Source organism: Mustela nivalis (genome assembly GCF_964662115.1).
Source record: "Mustela nivalis genome assembly, chromosome: 1".
In the NCBI taxonomy this organism is placed as follows: Eukaryota; Metazoa; Chordata; class Mammalia; order Carnivora; family Mustelidae; genus Mustela; species Mustela nivalis.
The window spans coordinates 127,053,149-127,076,258 of record NC_139020.1 but is presented as its reverse complement, the minus strand read 5'-3'; the positions used below and the strand labels follow the sequence as shown (position 1 = coordinate 127,076,258).

General features: G+C 38.0%; 1 protein-coding gene across 2 annotated transcripts in view; it reads left to right on the top strand.

The window, feature by feature from the left end:
• TMEM108 (transmembrane protein 108) overlaps positions 1-23,110 on the top strand; it is a 360,574-nt gene that overhangs the window by 7,045 nt on the left and 330,419 nt on the right. For both annotated transcript variants that reach the window (XM_082719156.1, XM_082719155.1), the window contains exon 2: positions 68-186. The gene's annotated coding sequence lies outside the window, so the exon portion shown is untranslated. The remainder of the gene's footprint in view (positions 1-67; positions 187-23,110) is intronic.

The window sequence follows — 23,110 nt, the reverse complement described above, 5'->3', positions numbered from 1 at the left end:
TCACTTGAGCAGTGCCTCTGGACTTCAAGTTGTGGGTCTTCACTCATTTATTTATTTTTTTTGGCAGTTGGTGATCGGTCAGTGGTGGTCCAACATGCAGAAGTGACTGAGTGGTGAAAAACAGCAGAGCTGATGGGTCATGAGGATGTAAGTGCGTTGGAAGGCTCTCACACCCTTTACTCCAGGGTAAGTCAAAGGCATTATCTGCCATTGTTTTTCTGATTTTACTAAGTCCTAGAGGCTCTTGCCTCACTAGCCTGTTAGAGTCAGTGCAATGAAGTTGTCTGTCTTTTTTGCAAAGCCTTTATTGATTCAACTTATAGACACTGTACTAATTAACAATTTTGAAGAGAAAATTCATCAAAGTGATGGGATGGAAACTCTGCATGGAAATCTCAAAGAGGAATTTTCAGTGAATTTGAATGGGTTTGATTTACACAGAGGAGCTTTTCTGACATTATGAGTAGAGAAGGGAATAAGGCCTGACTGCATTTTTCCTGTAGCCTTATCTTACTGTTAGCTCTGTTGGCATATATTCCCCTCTCCCAGAACCTTCCTATAACATGGCTTACTTTGCCCAACTTTTCCTTCATTAATCATTTAGATTTTTTTCCAGGAAAGAAACAGCTTACTAGAGAGTTCATTCCCATTTTTGTGGATAATAGTAGTAGCAAACATGATTCTGCCTGTTCCATTTTATTTTATCTAGTGTCACTGGAAGCTACACGTCTGTTCACTCCTGTCTATTTGCAGTCCTTGGTATAATGAATGTGGGCATTGGGAGCATTATAATCAAAGCTGGCTTTGGATTTTCATTTGTGCTGAAGATTTTTGAGACCAGAGGGAGAAATTTACTATTTGGAATGCACTTGTCAGGATGCAAGTAGAGGTCCAGGAAGGATGGGTTGAAAGGACATCATAACCTTTCTGAGCTTCCTGGCTTTAAGAGCTTAAACTGAAATCAGACTCCTTGAAGAGAAAATTGTATTTAATATGGATCTAAGTAGAGCTAAGGATGGTTAAAGAGAGATAGAGGTTAAAAAAAATGGTACTTAGCTGAAAAGCTGGATGGAGGGTTTTAAGCATCTCCGTTCAGTATTGTGGAGCCCTTGGCAGATAATGTCCCATTACCCAGGCTCATACAGAAGGTACCCAGAAAGCCTGATGTCCTTCAGTGCCTCGCATGGCTCAGTAATGAGTACAATTTACTGAACAAAATAGACAATTAGGGACTGTAGATCTCTGGAGATTCCCATAAGCATACATCATTACTGCTCTGGAGTGATGCACATGCTTAGAGATAAGGAAAGCAGAGAAAAGGCACCTGCAAAGCTCACGAACAACTGAAGAGTCCGGGTAAGCAGCAATACAGATCATAGCTCAGGACCTGGAGGTTGCTAGTGCAGGGACCTGGTATTTGCTAGGTTTTCTCATTAAAGGAAAGAAGGCAGCCTTTGCTAGCTGTCCTCATTTTCCTCTATGACTCCCATATATTTTGTATGTTTAAAGTAACTAAAAAATATAGAATGCCAGAAATAACACTTGATTGGCATGTTTCTGTGTAAATACTATACAAGGATCAAACTGTAGAGGGAGCCATTCTTTATTGATTAGGGGGCAAAAGAAAGTCATGCTAGATTTCCCAGAGGAGCAGGGGTTCTCATTCTTGGTACTGTTGGCTTTCTGAGCCAGGCAGTTCGTGGTGGGGGCTATCCTCTGCACTGTAGCCTGTTTTGGCAGGGTCCTTGGCTTCTACCCTTTAGATTTCAGTAGTACTCCCCACAGTTAAAAATGTCTCTGGGGGCAGAGGCAAACCACTGATTGTCTCCTGGGGGCAGGAAATTGCCTGATTACTGCTAAAGTAATACACTGAAGGGATTAAATTTTGCTGAGTTTTTCTGGGACTGTATTTTAACCATTTAGCCTCATTTTGCTAGTTTCCCTACCTGCAAATGAGACACAGAATTAATAACTCTGTACCTAAGGAAGTGATGTACATAGTACTGTATGACTACATGGGGGCTGTGTAAAGGTTAAGAAACATTATCTGTTTCCCCAAATTTCCAGGTCCCAAGGATACCTCTTGTGCAGGTATTAGCTGAGGAATATTGGGAGTTTGAAGAAGAGCAGATGATTAGTGGTAGGGGAAATAATGAACAGTACTGGATTCTGATTTTATCTGAAAGCTTTATGCCCTATTCATTGCAGCAAAATATTCTGAATGAAGGCTTTCTTCTGGAAAGTTAAGAGGGAGTGAAGGAGGCAGAAAGAAGGTTATTGAGAAGTGAAGGAAATTGCTTTTTTTAAAAGTTTAAATTTAAATATAGTTGAGACAGAATGTTATGTTAGTTTCAGGTGTACAACATACTGATTCAACTTCTTTAGATGTTCTGCTGTGCTCACCACAAATGTAGTTCCCATCTGCCACCATACAATGCTATTACTATATCATTGACTATATTCCCTATGCTGTGCCTTTTATTCCTGTGACTTATTCCATAGCTAGAAGCCTGTACCTCCCTCTCCCCTTCACCCATTTATGCCCATCCAACCACCTCCCTCCCCTCTGGCAGTTTGTTCTCTTTGTTTATAGGTCTGGTTCTGCTTTGTTTATTCATTTGTTTTGTTTTTTAGATTTCACATATGAGTGAAATTATAGGGTATTTGTCTTTCTTAGTCTAACTTATTTTCCTCAACAGATTAATCCATGTTGTCATGAGTGACAAGATTTCACTTTTTTATGGCTGTTGGATATTCCCGCGCGTATGTGTGTGTACACATACCACATCTAAGAAATTGTTTTTGAGGGGGTAATCTCTTAATGTTAAAATGACTAGTGTGTAAGTATACCAAAGAATGTAAGTAATCCTCAAAGGAAATCCAAATCAAAACCATGATGCGATATCACCTCACATCTGCCAAAATATCTAAAATTAATAACTCAGAAAACAGCCATGTCTGTGAGGATGTGGAGAAAGGGGACCCCTTTTTTCACTGTTGGAGGGAATGCAAACTGGTGCAGCCACTCTGGAAAATAGTATGGAAAGTCCTCAAAACATTAAAAATAGAACTGCCCTATGACCCAGCAATTGTACTACTAGGTATCTATCCAAAGGATACAAAAATGATGATGTAGCAGGCACATGTACCCCAATGTTTATAGCAGCACTATCAACAACAGCCAAATTACGGAAAAAGCCCAAATGTCCGTTGGCTGATGAATAGATGAGGAAGATGTGGTTTATATGTATGATGGAATATTATGTGGCCATCAAAGAATGAAATTTTGCCTTTTGAAACAACGTAGGCGGAACTAGAGTGTATTAGGCTGAGCAAAGTAAGTCAGACAAATACCATATGATTCACTTATGTGAAGTTTAAGAAACAAAACAGATGAGCATAGGGGAAGGGAAGGACAAGTAAGATTAAAAAAAGAGGGAGATAAACCATAAAAGACTTAAGTAGAGAACAAACTGAGGGTTACTGGAGTAGAGATGTCTGGGAGGATGGGATAAATGGGTGATGGTCATTAAGGAGGGCACTTATGATGAGCCCTGAGTGTTACACATAAGTGATGAATCACTGTGTGTGTATTTATATTTATATTTACATTTATATTTTAAGATTTTATTCACTTGACAGCATGAGAGAGCACAGGCAGTGAGAGCAGCAGAGGGAGAGGGAGAAGCAGGCTTCCTACTGAGGAGGGAGCCCCATGCAGGGCTCGATCCCAGGACCCTGAGATAATGACCTGGACCAAAGGCAGATGCTTAACCAGCTGAGCCATCCAGGAACTCCTGAATCACTCTATTTTATTCCTGAAACCAATACTACACTGTATGTCAGCTAATTTGAATTTAAATTGACAAAAAAAGTAACTCTCAAAAGAAATCTACTCCCAACTGACTGCTGATCCTAGAACAGTTTTGCTGGTAATACAATACACAAGAATGTTTGGAGAAACATTTTTATTCTAGAACATTTTTATTTCTATTTCTTCTTTGGGAGTATTGATAGGGTTTATCTTTAATTGTATGCCTTTTGAGTGATAGGTAAAAGGTTTTAATATAACATGTTCTTTTGTTACTTTTAGAACTCTTGTTGAAATGGTGAAAGAGGCAGTAACCCTCACCTAGACCTGAAGAAATTACATTATTCTAACAGAAAGCCTTATTTTGACTCTAAGATAGGGTCAGTACAGGAATTAGGGGTAGACTGTCCTGGCAGCTTTGAGTTCAGCCTTGCTGTGTTTCTGGTCCCTGTAATTGTTAGACACACCACAGAATTTTCAACAAGTAAGACCTTCAGGTGATTCTGATGGATGCTTAAATTTGAAAAGCACTGCTCTTGATTCTGATGTTGTGAAATCTTATGAATTGTGTCTGTGTGGCAGGGAGGACACCAAGAAAGTATTTTTCCAGGTGGTCAGAAGATATGTAAGATTTTTTTGTGTGTGTGATAACCTCTTAGATCATTTTCCCAAATCATGGTCTAAGCCTTTTCCTGCCTTGTTCAATATAGTAGCCACTAACCACATGTATCTATTTTTATTTAAATTAACATTAAACTAGAAATTCAGTCCTTCATTTGCACTAGCCACATTTCAAGTGCTTCATTGCCACATGTAGTTGATACCATATTGGACAGTGCAGACACAGGCTATGTCCGTAATCCCAGGGATTTTTACTGGGCTTTAGTCTGTAAGGACCCTATTTGTTGGAAACTCTTATTTTAATGATAGTGTGCTCTTCTTATAACAAGACATTGCCTCATTTAAAACAATTGTGTTTTGTATTTTATCTTGAGGAGCTTTTAAGTCTGTGAGTGTATCTTGCTGAACTTTTTTACCTTGCTGTTTAATCTCTCTTACAGAAAGTGCCATGGGCTTGTCTCTCTGACATAATTGAGTATACTACCTCTAAAATATTTGCCCTTTAACCCAAGGTTTCTGAGCTGTCTCTTTCCATTTGGTCTCTCCACATCCTGACCCTCAGTGGTGAAGCTTCTTTGTGTAGGATGTCTCTTTTGATACTGCCTAGAGCTTAATAAAGAGTCTGGGAGAGTGGCAAGAGAATTTTCACCTTTGCTTCTGCCAAGCCCCAGTGTGCCTCAAAAAAGTGTTTCATAAGATGAACCTCTAGGGAGTTATGCCCTGAAGAATTAGTCTCTAAAGCAAATTTTCAAAAGACATATTACAGCACAAATTTAATAATTAAGCCATTTAGCAACATGGAAGGATTTGCAGTTGATAATGAATTTTAGGAATGTGGAAGAATTTTCAGTTGATATTATCTATTACTATTACCAATATTAGTTGTCCAGAAACTATCATAATTAGAACAAATAAAAAGATGTGGAAATAAAGACAGTTTTTTAAAAGATCTAATTTAAATCTGAGCCCAAGATTGTTTTGTAGAGGGAGTAAGAGTGGGGAGTGTGCCATGAGTAGTATTGTTGGAGGTGAGGGGAAGGAGGTCAACAGGGCTTGAGATTGATCCTTAGACAACCCTTACTTGACTGCTTCACTTCTGGTGGAATGCATTGCTTGTTCTCTTGCTGCCATTCTCTCTTTGGTTTGCCTTTCTTTCCTGCTTTTTGGAGAGGGCTCAGTGTTTCTCAAGGGAAGTACTATTAGCATTTTGATAGAATGATTCATCATTGTATGGAACTTTTCTGTCCATTCATGTCCATTATAGGATGTTTAGTATCCCAGGTCACTAACTGCTCATAGTACTCTAACCAAGTCAGTGAGTCAACCAACATGTTCTTTCACTCCCATTCCAAATATCTGTGATTAAAAATACCTGGCTGATAGATAGAGTGTCTTTTTTGGGGGAGGGAGGAGTAATTAGTTGGGAAGATACAGGAGCTTTGTGGGGGCTGGCTCATTAATTTTTGATATAACCTGACATTTTCCCAGTGCTGGAATAGCTTTGGGAGTCCACTTTATCCTGTAGGGATCGGAAGAATCAGATTTTGCCAATGCAAAAATTGACCTTTGAGCCTTGAAATCGACTCAGAAATTACAGAGGAGAATCTTTCAGTGCCACAGAAAATGGAGAGACTACTGAAGCTCCCATAGGATACCAGGTTTTCATTCTCAACTCACTGTAGCTAAATCTTCCACATCTGCTTGAAAATAAATTGTCTACATGTGACAACAGAAAAAAAGATCCAACAGTAATTAAAAAGCAAGCCAAGGGAGAGGCTTTGTTAGCCATTTCCTTTCTTTCAGTGATGGCAAGTATTAGCAAAGTAGTCCCTAAATTTGTGAGGTTATATGTAGGCTATCAAATTGGATATCTAAGATTGTGTTATGGTTAGTAAAGGGAAAAGGAACACTTTTGTTGTGGGGCCCATAAATGTCTCTGATAATAAGAACAGAAACTTGTTCAAATTACCTTAAGAAATGGAAGGCTTAAGGATGCATGAGAAAATAAAACAATGTCAGACATGTATCAAGTTGGGAAGAATTCCAGGGGTCTTTCAGAATGAGAAGGAGTTATAGTTTGGTCAGTTCTCACAGAGGTAGGACCTAACTCAGGACAAGGAAGATTGTTTCTGATCTATTGCAACTCCAGGATGTGTCTGTACTACCAGTGGTTGGTCAATTCATATTCTACTTCTTGATCCTACTTCTTGACCCTTGACTTGTGACATGCACAGCATTTCAATTTTGGCTTCTCTCCTCATGTATTTCTGTTCCTGTTTTTTCCTTTTTGTCCCCACAACCTAACTGGTGATCTGTGTACAGACCAAGAAGAAAAGGAATAGGATACTTCTGAAGTAACTATCATCCCTACTGGTTAAATCTCTTTTACAGAAATCTTAGGGGTACTGATGTCCTCTCTTGGTCCAAACAGCTATAGCCTGGGCTGCTTGCCTCAGTAATGACGGTGGTCCTGGCAGTTTCTCTAGAAAGGAGCAATGGTGGGGTGTAGGGTGATACAATATGAGCTCTCTAGCATTAGGGCCCTGAATTCTTAACTCCTAGAATCAGGATAAATAGTATTTGTGGGTTATGTGTATAATAAGAATTGGAAGATTATTTGGGAAGCTTACATGTTCAGTAGCAATTGTGAAAAAAGTCTGAATCCATACTTTTGGGAAGATTGGCTGCATCCCAGTGAGATAGGTAGGGAAATTGCTTGGCTAAATGATTGGAAAATGAAGAGTTGTATTTTCCATATGGATATCTTATTTTTTGCATCTGTCAAATATGATTTTCTCAGCCACCCATGTATCCCACAGGAATAATAGCTAGGTGGCTGTCTAAATGTTGAACGACGTTTTGACATCTTTGACAACTGTTGTTTAACAGCCGAGTTTGTAAGATTCCAGTTCCATGAAGGAAAATGACTTGGCTTATGACTCTGAAATAAATTCCATATAGATGCTATCATTTGGGGGGCCTTACAAAGCAGATTTACTGTTTTGTGTTTTGTGCTTTTACCACTGATCTTGGAGAATTAATTTCATTCAAACCAATGATTGTGACTCTGCAAGGTAATGCATTCTCATAATCACAGAAGGCTCTGTCCTTACTGAAAGTTCTGTGTCAGGGTAATAATGAAGGTTCTGGCTCCATGGACCCCTACAGCTGTGAGTGCTGCAATCTATGGCAGCACAAACAGACCATTCGTTCATGGAATTAAGGCTCTCACACCTCTCAAGTAGCTAGAGCATGGTGGTACCACATATGGACAGTCAGTATTTCCTTAGATGGAACTTTTGTTGAAAGCAGCAGAAGAGGAGTTCAGCAGAGCTTCTGCAACTGTTGATTGAGAAGAATATGGTCTATTATTGAAAGATGATCGGGATCAGGTTTCTCACCCAGCTGCTGACTACTGAGATAAAAAGAGCAAAGATGAATCATTTGCTGCAGTTTCTCCTATTCTAACTCTTTGAAGATCCCTCTCTATCCTATCTATTGAAAAAAAATTTTTAATGGAAAGGAGAAGGGAAAGATATAGAATTATATACATACTCATTTTTTTAAAACAGGAAGATTTATATTAGATACCACATATTGCCAGATTAAAATCTTTAATTTTAAAGAAGTACTAATCTTACAGTGTAACCTAAGGTAACCCAAATTTGTGCATATGCAATTTTTTACAAAAATTAAATTGTAATAGAATCAGGAATTAATTTGCAGCCCCTCCGTGAAGATTCTGTAGCAACAGTAAAGCCCTCTCCCTCTGGGGTGTAAAGAGATTTTGAAGGATGGCCAAGGGCCAGGATCCTGAGTCCTGAGATTTTTGTCCTACTACTCCTTGTGAGTGGTAAATGTGCACAGGGGTAAGGACTGTGAGCGCAGATGCTTGAGGGCAGGGTTGCAACCTCTAGTCTTGGTGAACCCTCCTGTCCTTCCTGTGAGCCACAGAAATGGTCCACAGAAATTGATCCTTCTCTACATTTTCCCTCCTGAGCCCCTCATTGCATGTTGGCCTTCACCTTTCTAAGAAGTAAAGCTGTGGCTGAAGTAAATGTCCTCAAACATGTCACAATGTTTACAGCACACCCCCTTAGAGGGGGCTTTGTGAACAAGGAAGAAGACAGGCACTTGTTTCTCTTAGCTATCAAAAGCTGTCCCTTTTCTATGGGAAAGAAGACTTACTGGATCACTTCTGAAATTTTTCATTATTTGCACTGGTAAAGCATTAAACAATTGGACATTATTTAGGAATTTCCAACTTAGAAAGTTAGGTTTTTACTTGGAGATACCAAAATTCCATGTTAGTACAGTGCTTGATTTTAAATATTTTTTTCTTTCTGGTGTTTCTACAAATCCCTTTTCTTAATGCCTTGTTTAGATTCTTTAGACTATTTCTCCCCTTTTTAGATTTTTCTCTGATTTCCAAAGTTCTGTGGTTCCCAACTGGCTGCTGGACAAGGTTCTTTTTAAGTAGGCATCAAGGCTGTCCCTGTCTGACTCCAACTTTCTGACTTTCTTTCTACTCTTTCTATGCATAAACTTCTCCTAATTCAAACTGGTCCTTAGTCCCATTCTCTCCCCTCTGCATAGAATGCCCTTTTTTTTTTTCTTCCGTGACCATTTGGTTTGGTAGTATTGATAGATCTTTGGCCTAGTACTGAATCTGTATACCCATCCTGTCTATAACAGTTTTTAGAAATGTGACTTTGGGCAAAATACTTGATTTCTGTTAGCCTCCATTTTCTTTTAGGATGGGATTTATAATCCTACCTTACAGTATGATTATGAACATGGTACTTGGGGTGCTTTTCCACCTGTGTCCTCTTTTCTGCCTTTCTAACAGACTTCTACATGTAGGCTCATTACACGTGCTTGCTGATTAAGTTATTGAACATCCTAGTAGAGCTGATCTCCAACACAATTCTTGATTAGCCATACTTAGCACTTCCATACCTTCTCTAACTACATCTTTCTTTGATAAAAGCCCCAGTACTCCTAGCCCTAACAGCACACACCTAAAGATATATTCTCCTCCCTCCCCTTGGGACTGTGAAAATTATGTTCATGGATCCATGGCCTAGTATATCTGCCCACATCAGAAATTGACAGTAACTTCAACGTCACTCTACATGACCTTGATAAGGGATTGATTTTCTTCACATTTATTTCCTCTCATATATAGTGAGATTTATCATAAAGCCCAAATGCTGTGATTATAGCTGTCATTGTAAATTAAGTAAGGTATACCTCTTTAAAACAAAGTTTTCTAAGGCCCAACCAACAGACTTCTTATTCCAAACATCATTTAATAAAATGCAACATGACATTAACAGGATTGCTTGGACAAACTCTTGGAGTTCATTTAAGCAGATTCTTCTCTGTATTGATTCTCAATTATAACGTGTTAGCATGAATAAACCTGTTCTCAAATGATGGTGATGCTCTCCTGGCAGCTTTGCCCTTCTCTGACTATGGAGCTACAAGCATATCAGTGTTTCCTTTGTTCATTCTATTTAAATTATGGTTTTCTACTTGTTCAAATGATTTAGGCCATCTGTTAGGTCTATAAATTTTGGTTTCATAAAATCTAACTCTTCCCCTTTTTTTTTCTTCCATTTTCACAATTTTTCTTACTGTTTCATGCACAAAATAAGGCTTATTTTTTTTCTACCAAGGCAAGATAAATTAAATGCTTGTATTGCTTTTCTAGTTGGATCTATTGGTTTTTTAGTCACTAAAATGGACCATAATTTCATATAGATGTGTAGTTCTTATTGGATTAATTTTGTCTCTTTTTTTGTTCTTGAAATTTTTTTGGTTAGAGACAGGAGTTCAGCTGCTTGGATTCTTCTGCACTCTATGCTTATTCATGTATATTGCTAAATAGACCTTTACCAGTTGTTTTGTTTTTACCTCAGGCTTTTGAAGGAAATTCATAAAATGCCACGAAAATATTTGTGGTATAGAAAGATGTGTTACATTCTTCCCAGGTCCCTCTTTTGGAGGATTAAGAGAATTTTTCCCCCTCATAATCAGAAAGATGATCTAGTGTAACTTCTTTAAATGATGTCCTATTGTAGGCAGGCAATAGGAGCCCCTTGACATTTTCACTCCATAGGCATTGATGGAGAGAGTGCCCATATCTGAGTGTGTTTCAGGGGAGAAGAAAGGGTGACTGGGAACAATAAACTGTGTAACTGCTTTGTACGTAGTGGCTCATTAATACTTCTGAAGGGCAGGGAGATACCAGGGCCTCAGCCATGTGCTCTTCCTCATAGAAATATGTACAGTTGGAAGAAGCAATAAATACAAATTCTGAGCAAGGTGGATTTTTTTTTTTTTTTTTTTTTTTTAACTATGGGCAGCAGGATAAGAAAAGCAAATGGAAGGAGAGAGGTTTCTCAGCTCAAATATGTGGCTGCTTTGTTGACTTGTGTTAGGTCAGAGATCCTACTCCACCTTCAGTTTTAAATAAACCTCTCAATTTCTTGCCCTGTGAGCTTAATCAAAACTTTCTGCTGTTCCTGGAAGCTCTCTCCTCTTCCCTCAGAATTTATGAAGAGCAGCTGATGGGGTTAGGCCCTGTCTAGGAAGAACTGACTGGAGCCTCTGAGGGTTTGCTCCCTCAGAGGAAGGAAAAGGGGCTTGCATCTTGTCTTGTGCAAGTCACATCCTGCTCTGCCCTTGGAATCACTGCTGCAGTCAGATGTGTGCTTGTTACCCCATCTTGTCTGTTTGGGGTTGCCTTCCTCTTTTGTTTGGCTGCAAGGCAGGCTGCTAAGTGTTGTGGCTATTTTCTTGTGCCTACCAGCCCTCCTCCCCAGAGTGGGCAAAATGGGGGAAGAATGCTCCTGAGGGATTAGAAGTCCAAAAACAGAAGTGCCAAGGCAAAGCCCCATTTCACAGACTACTCAAGGCCTTTTTGTTTACCTAGATTTGCATCTTTAGATAGTATAGTTTGAGACCACTTTTCTTTTTCTTTCTTTCTTTCTTTTTTTTTTTTTTTTTTTTTGCTATTGGGAGGCTTTATTTCTTACTGAAAATTTTTCCTCAGTTGCCTCCACAATTAGACAATAATAAGGCCTCTATAAGCATGGACCATGCCATTATTTATATTGCCTGTACGGTGAGAAGCACGTGACAGGATCTCAGAATAGGGGGTTTTGGTGCATCAATATTTTCTTTCTGTTGTCTGTGTTTCTCATTCCCTTTACCTTCACTTACTTACCATTTCTATATTTCTGTTCAATAACCACTTGCTTGGTTCTCCCTGGAGTAGCATTTATTTTCTAAACAGGTCCAAATTCTGTTTGCCTCCAAAGCAGTCTGTAGTAGGACTGATTCAGCCATATCTGAGTTTATCTGTTGATCTAAATCTTACTTTCCTCTCTTATAACCCTACAATCTCAGGAACATGAGCCCTACTTTTGACTTATAGGGATTCTTTTTCCTTTCACTACCAGAAAGTGGAAGACGCCTAGGTTCTTTTCTGTCAGGTCTCACTTGGTCTATGTGGTTGAAGAAGAGTCAGCACACCTCTCTATGCCATGCATTCTCATAATTGAGAGTCATCCCAGCTCCTCTTGCTCAGACCACTTACTCTGTTACTGGTTCTCCATCTCTCTAGTGAATTCATTATTTTCATTAAAGTTCTGTTCCTTCGTCCTAGTTGTTTTATTCTTTTTTTTTTTTTTTTTTTTTCTAGCCAGACCCATTTCTTTGAAGGGCAGGGACAAGACCTAATTCTCATGTATCCTTGGCCACCTTTTTTCTCCCTGGAGACAAAGCATAAGACTCTATTCAAATTAGGTGATCCATAAATGTATTAACCTAATTAAACCCAAGCATTTATAAAATTCAAGAGGAAAAAAATGCCCTTAATACATTAGCATCCAAACACCTTAGAGGTCTTCTGGTTTACCACCTTGTTTTTTGATTGCCAGTTTATTGATTCAATTATTTCTTCATCCCTTCTTCCCTCTCTGCTGTGCCAGGCACTGTGTAAGGAGCAGCAGATCTGGGGTGAATATAGACATGGAGCTTACCACCAAATAGAGAGGATAGATATTGAGCAAATAATTAAAAGTCTTAGAGCTTTAGATACTGAGAGCTACAGAAGTCCACGATGGAGAGCTGCCTTAGGGCCAACGAGGCTTTGTTAGGATTTATGTTTAATCTGAGAATTTTTAATCTGGAAGAAGGGAAGTAACTTGTTCAAGGCCAGTTCGTAGCTCATGTGTACCAGAGCTTGGCCTGTAACCTAGATTTCTACTCTTCTTCTGAATTCTGTGAGAATGCTATGGGAACACTGATTAAAGTACTTTGGTCTTGAATTTCATTGGGTTGCATGGCTCAGCTATTACATGAATAGCTTACATTTTGATAATATACTTACTATTTATATTTTACAGTAAGAAATGTTATACTTATGAAGCAGAATATTGTGTTTTAGTACTTCAACTCCTTCTGGAATAGTTATTGGCTTCTCTTCTGTTACTTTCTCTCAACACTGTACAGTTTATGGCCTTAATGAGTTTTACATTTTTTCAATTTTCCCTAATTCATTGGAGTTTTAGTTTAAGCTGTATCCTACAGAGTGATAAATATGAAAGACTTATGATTGATAGAAATTGAAAGTGGCTAGAAAATAAGTGATGAACAAGTAAGAACTTTAATAAAAATTACAAAATTTCAGAAAAAACTTAAGTTCTCTGAGCGCAGAGCATAGAGAATGGTAAAGGAATCCTTTTGCATTCTTTCCTAACTCATCAGACCTATACATATATGTGGGCTCAGCCGGAAATGCTGATGGACAAAAAGTGAAGAGAATTTCTCTTTACATGTTTACTTACAAATTATTCATGTAATGTACATGGGAAGAGGAACCAAACGTTGGGGAAAGAGTTCTTGAGAAAGGAGGTATAATAATAAGGGAAACTGCTTATTAACCTGTGGAATAGTAGGTATTCTGCATCATGCTTATATAAATAGTTCTATGATAGAGAAATATTGTATCATTCTGTATTAATTTGTGAGAAGCATAACATACAGAAAATGTGATTTGGGCAAGATCACACATCTAGTTAATGAGTTCTTGAACTTTTGTTAAATTGTCTACAAAATTTAGAGTTAAGGGCATTTTTTGTGGGTGATTCTGGTTTTATCAGGTTCTCCAAGGCATTTCTGATAGAAAGGTTAAGAATAATATCAGCAGAAAATACTGATAATCTTAAAAAGTTTGGATTGATGGAATATTATGTGTCATGAAAATCAAACTTAAAATGTTGCTAAGTTTTACAATATAATTTAAAACTTACATAATGAAAATCACTATAAACAAGATTGAAAGATGTAAATGAAAAATATTTAGAGCATGTTTGTTAATATCCTTGACATGAAAGTAGAAATCAAGTTGTCAGTGATTATGAAGTTGGACATAATGGTGTTGGTGAGTGTGGGGATCTCTGGAGCACTATGGTTGGTTGGGTATGTGTTGTTAAATCTTTCTGGAGCATAGTTTGACAACAGAAAAATATAAAGTATGCTTACACTTTGTTCTAACAGTTCAACTTCTAGAATTTGTCTAGAGAAAGCAGTTGCACAACTATTACAAGATGCTTGCACAGAGATACCCATGGCAGTTTTATTTTGGTAAGATTAAACTAAGGATAACCTAGATATCCATTAGTAGGAGACATTATTAAATAATGGTGTCTACCATGGAATACTGTGTATCCATTAAAATAATGTGGCACTGAGCTCTCTGATGGGCATCTAGAGAGAGTCCAGGACAGATACAATGGGTACGAGGATCGGGCTCACTTCTCCAAGGCAAGGTCTTCACAGTGTTCAAGATGGCGGAAGGATCAACAGCACTGAATCAGATTTGGTCAATTAAAATCATAATTCTGCCTGTACCACTGAACCTTTGTGCCAAGGGTCAGAGTCCTACCTCAGTTTCCTTGTCCGTAAAGCAGAGGGATCTATAAGAAAACCTTCCAAGTACCCCCCCCCCCACCAGCTCTGAAATTCAGTTATAAATGCATCAACAACCCTAACTCCAATTAGGGAGTTCTCTAGTCACATTAAGAAATATTTCATATGAGATGTATTTGTTTTTAATGTATTATACATTTAGGTATCAGTTAAGTAGAGAATCTCTCAATATTTTATTTCCCCACACTGAAACTACATAAAAGAGAACATTCTTTCAATTTTTAAGGTAAATGCAATAAACTGTTTCCAACCCCCCCCAAAAAGATGTGGCAGTTCTTTGTTTTTATGAAGAGGCGTCTATGACATATTAGAAAGTTAAAACAATTCTGATCACAGGATAACACAAATAACCCATTTAAATAAAATTATAAATGCATATATGTATATGTGTGAACACATGAAGAATGTTCCATAAAATCCTAGTAGTGTTTTTTCCAAGTGATTTTTAATTTTTGGTATTTTGCTGTGTAATTTGAACGTTTATGCAATAAGTACATCTCATCCTTAAAAGTCATAATATTTAAAATATCCTTGGCCTTACTGATCAGGTTTTTGCCACATCATCTAAGTAAGGCAGCATATTAAATGGGTAAAAAAGACTAGACCTTGTTACAGTACTAGGTAATAGGAATAGAGAGGAGTATCTTTGTTTCCTAGGAGATTAAAGTCGAGAAAAATTTAAAGGCAATTGGTTATCAGGTATGCAGTTTTGTGGCATGGAATATGTAAGTGCCTTCCTAGGGCAGCCTTTATTTTTATTTAAATTTTAGTTAGTATACAGTGCAATATTCATGTCAGGAGTAGAATTCAATGATTCAACACTTACATACAATACCCAGTGCTCACTACAAGTGCCCTTTTTAATACCCATCACCCATCTAGCCTTCCCACCCCCCCAACCTCCCTCCATCAACCCTTGGTTTGTTCTCTGTCATCGAGTCTCTTATGGTTTCTTGTCCTCTCTCTTTTATTTTTCTTTCCCCTCTTCCCATATGTTCATCTGTTTTGTTTCTTAAATTCCACATATGAGAGAAATTATATGGTATTTCTTTTCTCTGATTAACTTATTTTTCTTTAGTATAATATGTTCTAGCTCCATCTACATCATTGCAAATGGCAAAGATTTTTCTTTTTGATGATGGCTAGTATCTGCATACATATTTATGTGTGTCTTCTTTATTCATTCCTTGGTTAATGGACATTTGGGCTCTCTCCATAGCTTGGCTGTTGTTGATCATGCTGTTGTAAACATCAGGGTGCATGTACTCCGAATCTGTATTTTTATAGCCGTTGGGTACCTAGTAGTGCAACTGCTGGATCATAGGTGGTTCTATTTTTAGGTTTTTGTGGAATTTTTGTATTGTTCTCCAGAGTGACTGTACCAGTTTGCATTCCCACAAACAGTACAATAGGATTCCCTAGGGCATCTTTTATAATGGCAGGTGTATTCAAATATATCATTTTACCTTGAGAATTTACCCAAATATGAAGGGAAAATCAGTTAGTGCTTCACATTGAAGGAGGTATTTTGACACAATTTTATGGACCCGTAGAACCATTTAATTGAGTGTTGCTAACAGTTTTGGCAGTTATTTTTAAAAGGAACTAGTAATTTCTTTGGCAGTTCATTAGGTACCTTAACACCTGCAAATTAAATGTGGTAGCATGGACATGGAGTCTTTTCTATGGCAGTGCTGGAAAATCAGAATGCATTTTTTAGGAGAAAAGGTCACATTGCAAATAAGTACTTAGTCATTCCTTAATCCAGTTTTTATTCCTCATATGGATGTTTTCCTTTAGCATTGTTACATTATTTTTTGGCCTTGGAAAATCCTAGCCTGTTGACCTGATGCACAAAAATAGCCATGAAATATTTTGAGAGTTATTGATAATTATATTCTCCATTAATTTCTCATTTAAAACTGTTTTTTTTAGGCTGAGAATAAAAACATCAGCCTTCAGCTAATGGACATTCTTTTGGGCCAGAAGGATAGGAGCCCCTGATCTAAGGAATCAGGGTAGGTTTAAAGGAAGTTGGCTAGTGAGCTTAAATCTTAACACACTCTGCTATTCATTGTCTGCTTTTAGTTTTATCTTAAGTTGTACTAAGGGGAATATTCAGAAACATATTCTAACTCAGGATAACTTGAATTAAATCTCATATAAAATTTACTTTCACAGAGTTAAAATTCAGTCTAAATTCTGGTGACATAATTTAATGCCAGTTCATTGCTACAAAAATTTATCAATCCCCTATGGATTCAAAAGAGAATGGAAGGAGAAAGATTGCAGGTACCTCTTTAGGGGACTTTTGCCAATTGTCTAAGGAATGGTAGGTAAGGGCTTACTGGAGGTCACAGATTCACAGTGAGAGCATTCAACAGATTGTGCATGTTTCTCTTCTCTAGGCCTGTATATGCTTGAGTGGAGGGGTGAAGTTAACTAGATTGTAGTTTTGCCAAGTGGGCAGGTCCACGTGAGAGTGGGAGGGAGTTCAGGGTATACACCTTCCTCACTCAGAAAGGGAGTGGTCATATCTGAATGTGGAATTTAAACTGGTTAAGGAATTGAGGCCAGATGTGAGGAGGTTGAGGGATGGTGAAAAGTGGTAGTGTTAATGGAGACCCTGAAGTTGGTCTTACTGAAGTTGGTGAAGAACTTCTCACGAGAGGAGAGGAACTGAAAAAGGAGATGGTAGTGGTTAGAGGGTAACATGGATTAATTGCAGTTTAAAACTGGTGTCTGACCTTGGAGTTAGGGTGGAGGACAAAGGCCAACAATCTAAAATACTAGATCACCTATGTGAATACTGAATTCACCTGGAATCATGGCCATAGTAGTGATTGGGATTGACAGAGAGCCAGGAACCCAGGTCTTTGCTGAATGAGAAGGAGTAGATGGTGGTCTGATTTTGTGTGACTCCAAGCTCAGCATTTGTACCGAAAAGAAAGGACAATGGTCTAGATGTAAAGAAAAGCAATGAGGACACCCAGCCCACCTCTAATACCTGTGGTTCAAGGAATGTTGGGTGGGAAATAGCCACCACTTGGGGGGGGGGGTGAGGGAGGGGAAGTAGTGCCCTCTATGAAGAGCCAGGTGACAGAGTAGGAAGATGAAGCATTCAGAGAGGTGGCCAAGGATATAATAGGGAATTTAGCTGATGGCTGCCTGTGACTTCCAGAGGCACAAGGAAAGGGCTTCAGGCACTAGAGGTCTAGGAGATAGGGTCAAGAAAATGAATGAAGGAGGTTATATGACCGTAAAATTTAGAGGAATGAGAAATGACCTGGGTTTCTCAGTGTCTGTTGTTAACAGGGATAAAAGATGTGATGAAATTAATATCTCCAAGACTATGTGCATAGGAAATTAGGTGGGAGGACATGGGAGCACTCAGGGTCCTGGGTCTCCAGATGCTTGATTGAGAAGTAGTCTTAGACTGTGTGCATAGGGCTCCCATTTAACCCCAGCTGGGGGACTATCTTAATTTTAAGCACTCAGAGCTCAACCTTAGCCCTGCCCAGGGAAGTATAAAGAATAAAAGAGGGTCATGGAAGGTTCTCTTGCTTTATTTAACTTTGTGAATCACTTTACATATTTCACCAGAGACTGCATCCCTTTGGCTGTGGCATATTTCTCCTAATTACTTTGTGCTTGATGAAGAGCCCTCCTTCATTTCTTGCTCCTTTTCTTCCCACTTATCCATCTGTTTTACTTCTGTCAGACAGATGAAACCTGCAATGTAGGCCTGTCTGAGGGCAGAGCAACTACAGGGCCAGCTCAATTAAGATACTGTCTGCAGGAAGGCATTTGGTCATTTTAGACTACAGATCATTTCTACCAACCAAAAAGGCATTTAATTCTACCTTCTGGACAATCCAGAAGGATCCCATAATACAAGCCAAAAGAAACTTAATGTATGAACTGACTTTTAAGTGAACTATTTTGGAGAAGTTAATATGTATTTACTCTTTGTGAGCACTGTGTTTAAAATTCAGAATGAACTCTTGATCAGTCCTTACTGTCCTTGTGGACAGATGCTAGTGTCTTTAGTGTCTGTCTGCTCTGTGTCACAGTCTGTTGAGCCCTAAACACACTCTATAAAGAGATCCAAAAAAGATTTGCCAAAGGGAACAAATTTTAATTCCAATTTCTCTTTCTGGAATACTGCTACCTTGACAAGAATATCATAGAAAAATGACATTTCATGAGACATTTGTGGAATTTTAGCATTTCACTTCTAAATGTCTATTTTGTGTGTAAGGGGACTTCTCATATATGAATCAGAATTTTCAAAACAAAGGGAGCAAACGTGAATATAAAGGTAGGTTTGAGAAGGAACCCTTTTTTTCCTGTGTAAAATTATAGAATGTGGTAGAAGTGTCAGAGATGGAGTAAAGCTGGGGAAAACTACCCTGATGAAATCATAGTTTTAAAGGTACCCTTTCTTTCCTTAAAAAGAAGTGTATCCTACAGATCACTTATACAGTGTGTAAACAAAAAGTACAGCCAAACTGTACTAATTGTACTGTGTCAATTTTGCATTGACACTTCACATCTGCAATATAGTCATGAACACAGTGCAGTCCCTGAAAGACCCTGAAAGTCCTGAAATAACAAAGTTAAATCAGATTCCTGCCAAGCTATAAACTTTTAGAGGGCAGAACCAGGCCTTTTATGTCTTATATAGGGACTTTGGGGAAATGATCTCACCCTTTGAGAAGTCCTAGATGCCAAAGCCACAGTGATATGATCCTTAATATAAATGAATTTGGTGTATATTTGTTGAATGAATTGTGATCTGTGTAATATTTTTAATACTGTATATTTTCTTTTTTTTTTTAAAGATTTTATTTATTTATTTGACAGACAAAGATCACAAGTAGGCAGAGAGGCAGGGAGAGAGAGGAGGAAGCAGGCTCCCTGCTGAGCAGAGAGCCCGATGCGGGGCTCGATCCCAGGACCCCGAGATCATGACCTGAGCCGAAGGCAGCAGCTTAACCACTGAGCCACCCAGGCGCCCCAATACTGTATATTTTCTAATTCTGTGGGTGCTAGCAATCCAATGCTTGGGTGTGTATAAGGATATGTACAAATAAACATGTATATAGGAAGATACACAGACATACACTGACACAGGAGATAACTTGGATATACAGAGACACTCTAAGTCTTAGCTAAAACAATTTTTAATTAGCCACAATGTTGTCTTTCCCAGCTATGGTAGATACAGTAAGTTCACTGGAAATGTAGTTATGCTTTGCCAGCTTTTTAATCTCTCGCCTCATAGAGGAAGCAACCATGTTTAAGAAAAACATGTCTTAGGAAATCATAAAATGAGAGAGCTTGGAAAGGGAAATGTGACATCTTTTAGCTTAAGCCTGATCTCTCCACCTCTGACCTAGTTTTGACACTTTGAAGTTCTAGTTGGTACAGAAGAAATCCATTTTTTTAATGCTCCAGAAACAAATTTTTTCTTACTGAAAAACTGAAAAGACCTCAACTTAGGGTGCTATTCCTTAATGACGAGCTTCTATCATACTTTTAATTGATAGCTCCTCAATCTTGATTCTAACAAGTTTTATTCAACTGGGCCAATTTTTAAAATGAGAGGGTTGTTTTTGTCCATATGGTATTCATGTGGTTGTGGGTATTTGTACATAGCATTCTAGGAATAAAAATATAATTTTAAAATGAAAATTGCAATACCAGCATGTGCTTATTTCTACATAGTTCAGCTGCTTTTAAGGCTTAAAGTGGGTGGGATCACACATCTGAATATTTCAATATAATTGTAGGGTTATTAATGCATGGCAGTTTTGGTTCTGTAAACAAGGGAGTAGGCTATTCTGGAGGTTCTTCTGTAGTGGGTAAATAAATTCTCTAAGTGTAAGGATTGGAAACAACCATAACAACAATGAAAACCTATTTCTTTTTGTTAGTGTGGTTTCTGTGAGTTTTTTACTGTGACTATAATTCTTCACATGTACTTATACTCCAATTACCTTACTAGGTTTGGTAATACAAGCATGACATTCCTCACTGGATTTTCATTAAACTTGTTTTTTTCCGTGAAGTAAGGACTTTCTTGGAGTTTGAAATGTAATTGGTGTTATACTGGGATAGCCACTAGTTTCATTCCCGTTTCTGTCTGGTATAAGTCCCTTCAGTATTTTGTGTGTTTGGTTACAAGATGATCTCTTCATTCTCTTTTATATTACCATATTATTTCTAATATCTCATATATTATTACATTTTATTCTAGAAAGGATTTAGAGCGGTTTACAAAGATGCACAACATATAACCATATAACAAGTTAAATTTTGAGAGTGAAAGAGAAAGAAGAAGAAAAGTGGGGTAACAAGTGTTGAAGTTGAATGAAGTTAAGGAAATTGCAGGTTATGGGAACTAAGAGTTTTGATTTTGAGAGAACACTTATATGGCTTTGGGTTTATAGCAGACATTTTGAAGAGATCTCTGCTTCATTACATATTATCTTAAGTATAAGAAGAAACCATTTACCTTCTATACTTTAATCAGTCTTTAATTCTTTCAAAAGAATTAATATACATAGAAGAGTGGATATCATGTATATGTAAGGTATGAAGAATAAAACATGTACCTTCTGTGTAGTCTTCTCCTGGCTTAAAAGAACAGAACGTTATCACTTTTTTTGAAGCCCCTTTGTGCTTGTTTCCAATTACATTCACCTCCCCCCCCCCTTACTGGCTGTAACTAGTATCTCCAACTTCACAGTTATGCCTTATTGTTTAAGTTTTAACATCTGTGTACATATTTTGTAAGCAAAAAAATGAAACCATAATGTTTTTCTGTGACCTTTGCTTCTTGTGCTTAGCCTTGTTTGACATTCCTCTGTGCTGAAGTTTGTACCACAGTTAATTCATTTTTCTCTTACGTGAATGTGTACTATTTATTGATTCCCATATAAACAACAGTGCTGTCAGTGTTCCTATTTACATCTCCTGGTTCATGTCTCTCTTGTGTATGTCTTACACAGATACACATGTGTAAGACTTTCTCTAGGCTATATAATTATCAAATGTGGTGTCATAGGGATTGTGAATATTCAGCTTCACTGGATAATGCCAAATTATTTTCCAAAGTAGTTACACCATTTATGCTCCTGCTAGTGTAATGGAAACTCTTATGCTCCATATCCTCATAATACTTGGAATTGTCTTTGTGCTGTTTGCTCATTTGGTGGGTGATCGATGTATTTTTTCTAAATGTCCTGCCAGACGAGAAGTGTGGCATCAGAGGTGAAATCTTGTTTATTTAGTCCACCAGACCCTTCTGGACAACTTGGCTTTAGTCCCTGAGGTTTACCTTTATACTGGCCCAAATGTCACTGTGTTCTGTTTGCTTTAGCTTCCTGAATTACTAACATTCATGTGGTATAACCTACCTAGATTGAAAATTTAGAACATGCTTTCAGATGTCTTCAGTTGTGATTTTCTCAATTAATACAACATAATTACTTGGTACTGTACCTAGTCTATGCCAAGATATGTTCTCTGCTCCAAGAGGCCTTATATGTGTTTTGAGGGTGAGGGCCAATAAGGATATAAACAAATTAGAAATTAAAGTGCAAAAATGAACTTTTGGGGCTTCATCAAGATAAAAAGCTTTTGCACAGTGAAAGAAATGGTCAACAAAACTAAGAGGCAACCCACGGAATGGGAGAAGATATTTGCAAATGACATTATAGACAAAGGGCTGGTATCTGAGATCTATAAAGAACTTCTCAAACTCAACACTCAAAAAACAAATAATCCAGTCAAAAAATGGGCAGAAGACATGAACAGACACGTCTCCAAAAAAGACATACAAATGGCCAACAGATGCATGAAAAAATGTTCAACATCACTAGCCTTCAGGGAAATACAAATCAAAACCACAATGAGATACCACCTTACGCTAGTTACAATGGCAAAAATTAACAAAACAAACAAATGTTGGCAAGGATGTGGAGAAAGGGGAACCCTCTTACACTGTTAGTAGGAATGCAAGCTGGTACAGCCACACTGGAAAATGGTATGGAGATTCCTCAAGATGTTAAGAACAGAGCCACCCTATGACCCAGCAATTGCACTACTAGGTATTTATCCCAAAGTTATAGATGTAGTGAAAAGAAGGGGCACATGCACTCCAATGTTCCTAGCAGCAATATCCACAATATCCACAATATCCAAACTGTGGAAGGAGTCCAGATGCCCTTCAACAGATGAATGGATAAAGAAGATGTGATCCATATTGGAATATTACTCAGCCATCAGAAAGGATGAATACCCACTATTTGCATCAGTGTGGATGGAACTGGAGGGGATTATGCTAAGTGAAATAAGTCAAGCAAAGACAGATATCATATGGTTTCACTCACGTAGAACATAAGGAATAGTGTGGAGGACCATAGGGCAAGAGAGGGAAAACTGAAGGGGGAGAAATCAGAGAGGGAGATGAACCATGAGAGACTCTCAACTATAGAAAACAAACCGAGGGTTTGGGGGGTGGTCGGAGGATGGGGTAGCTGGGTGATGGGTATTAAGGAGAGCACGTGTTGTAATAATCACTGGGTGTTATATGCAACTAATGAATCATTGAACACTACATCAAAAACTGATATACTATGCAGTGGCTAACTGACCATAATAAAAAGT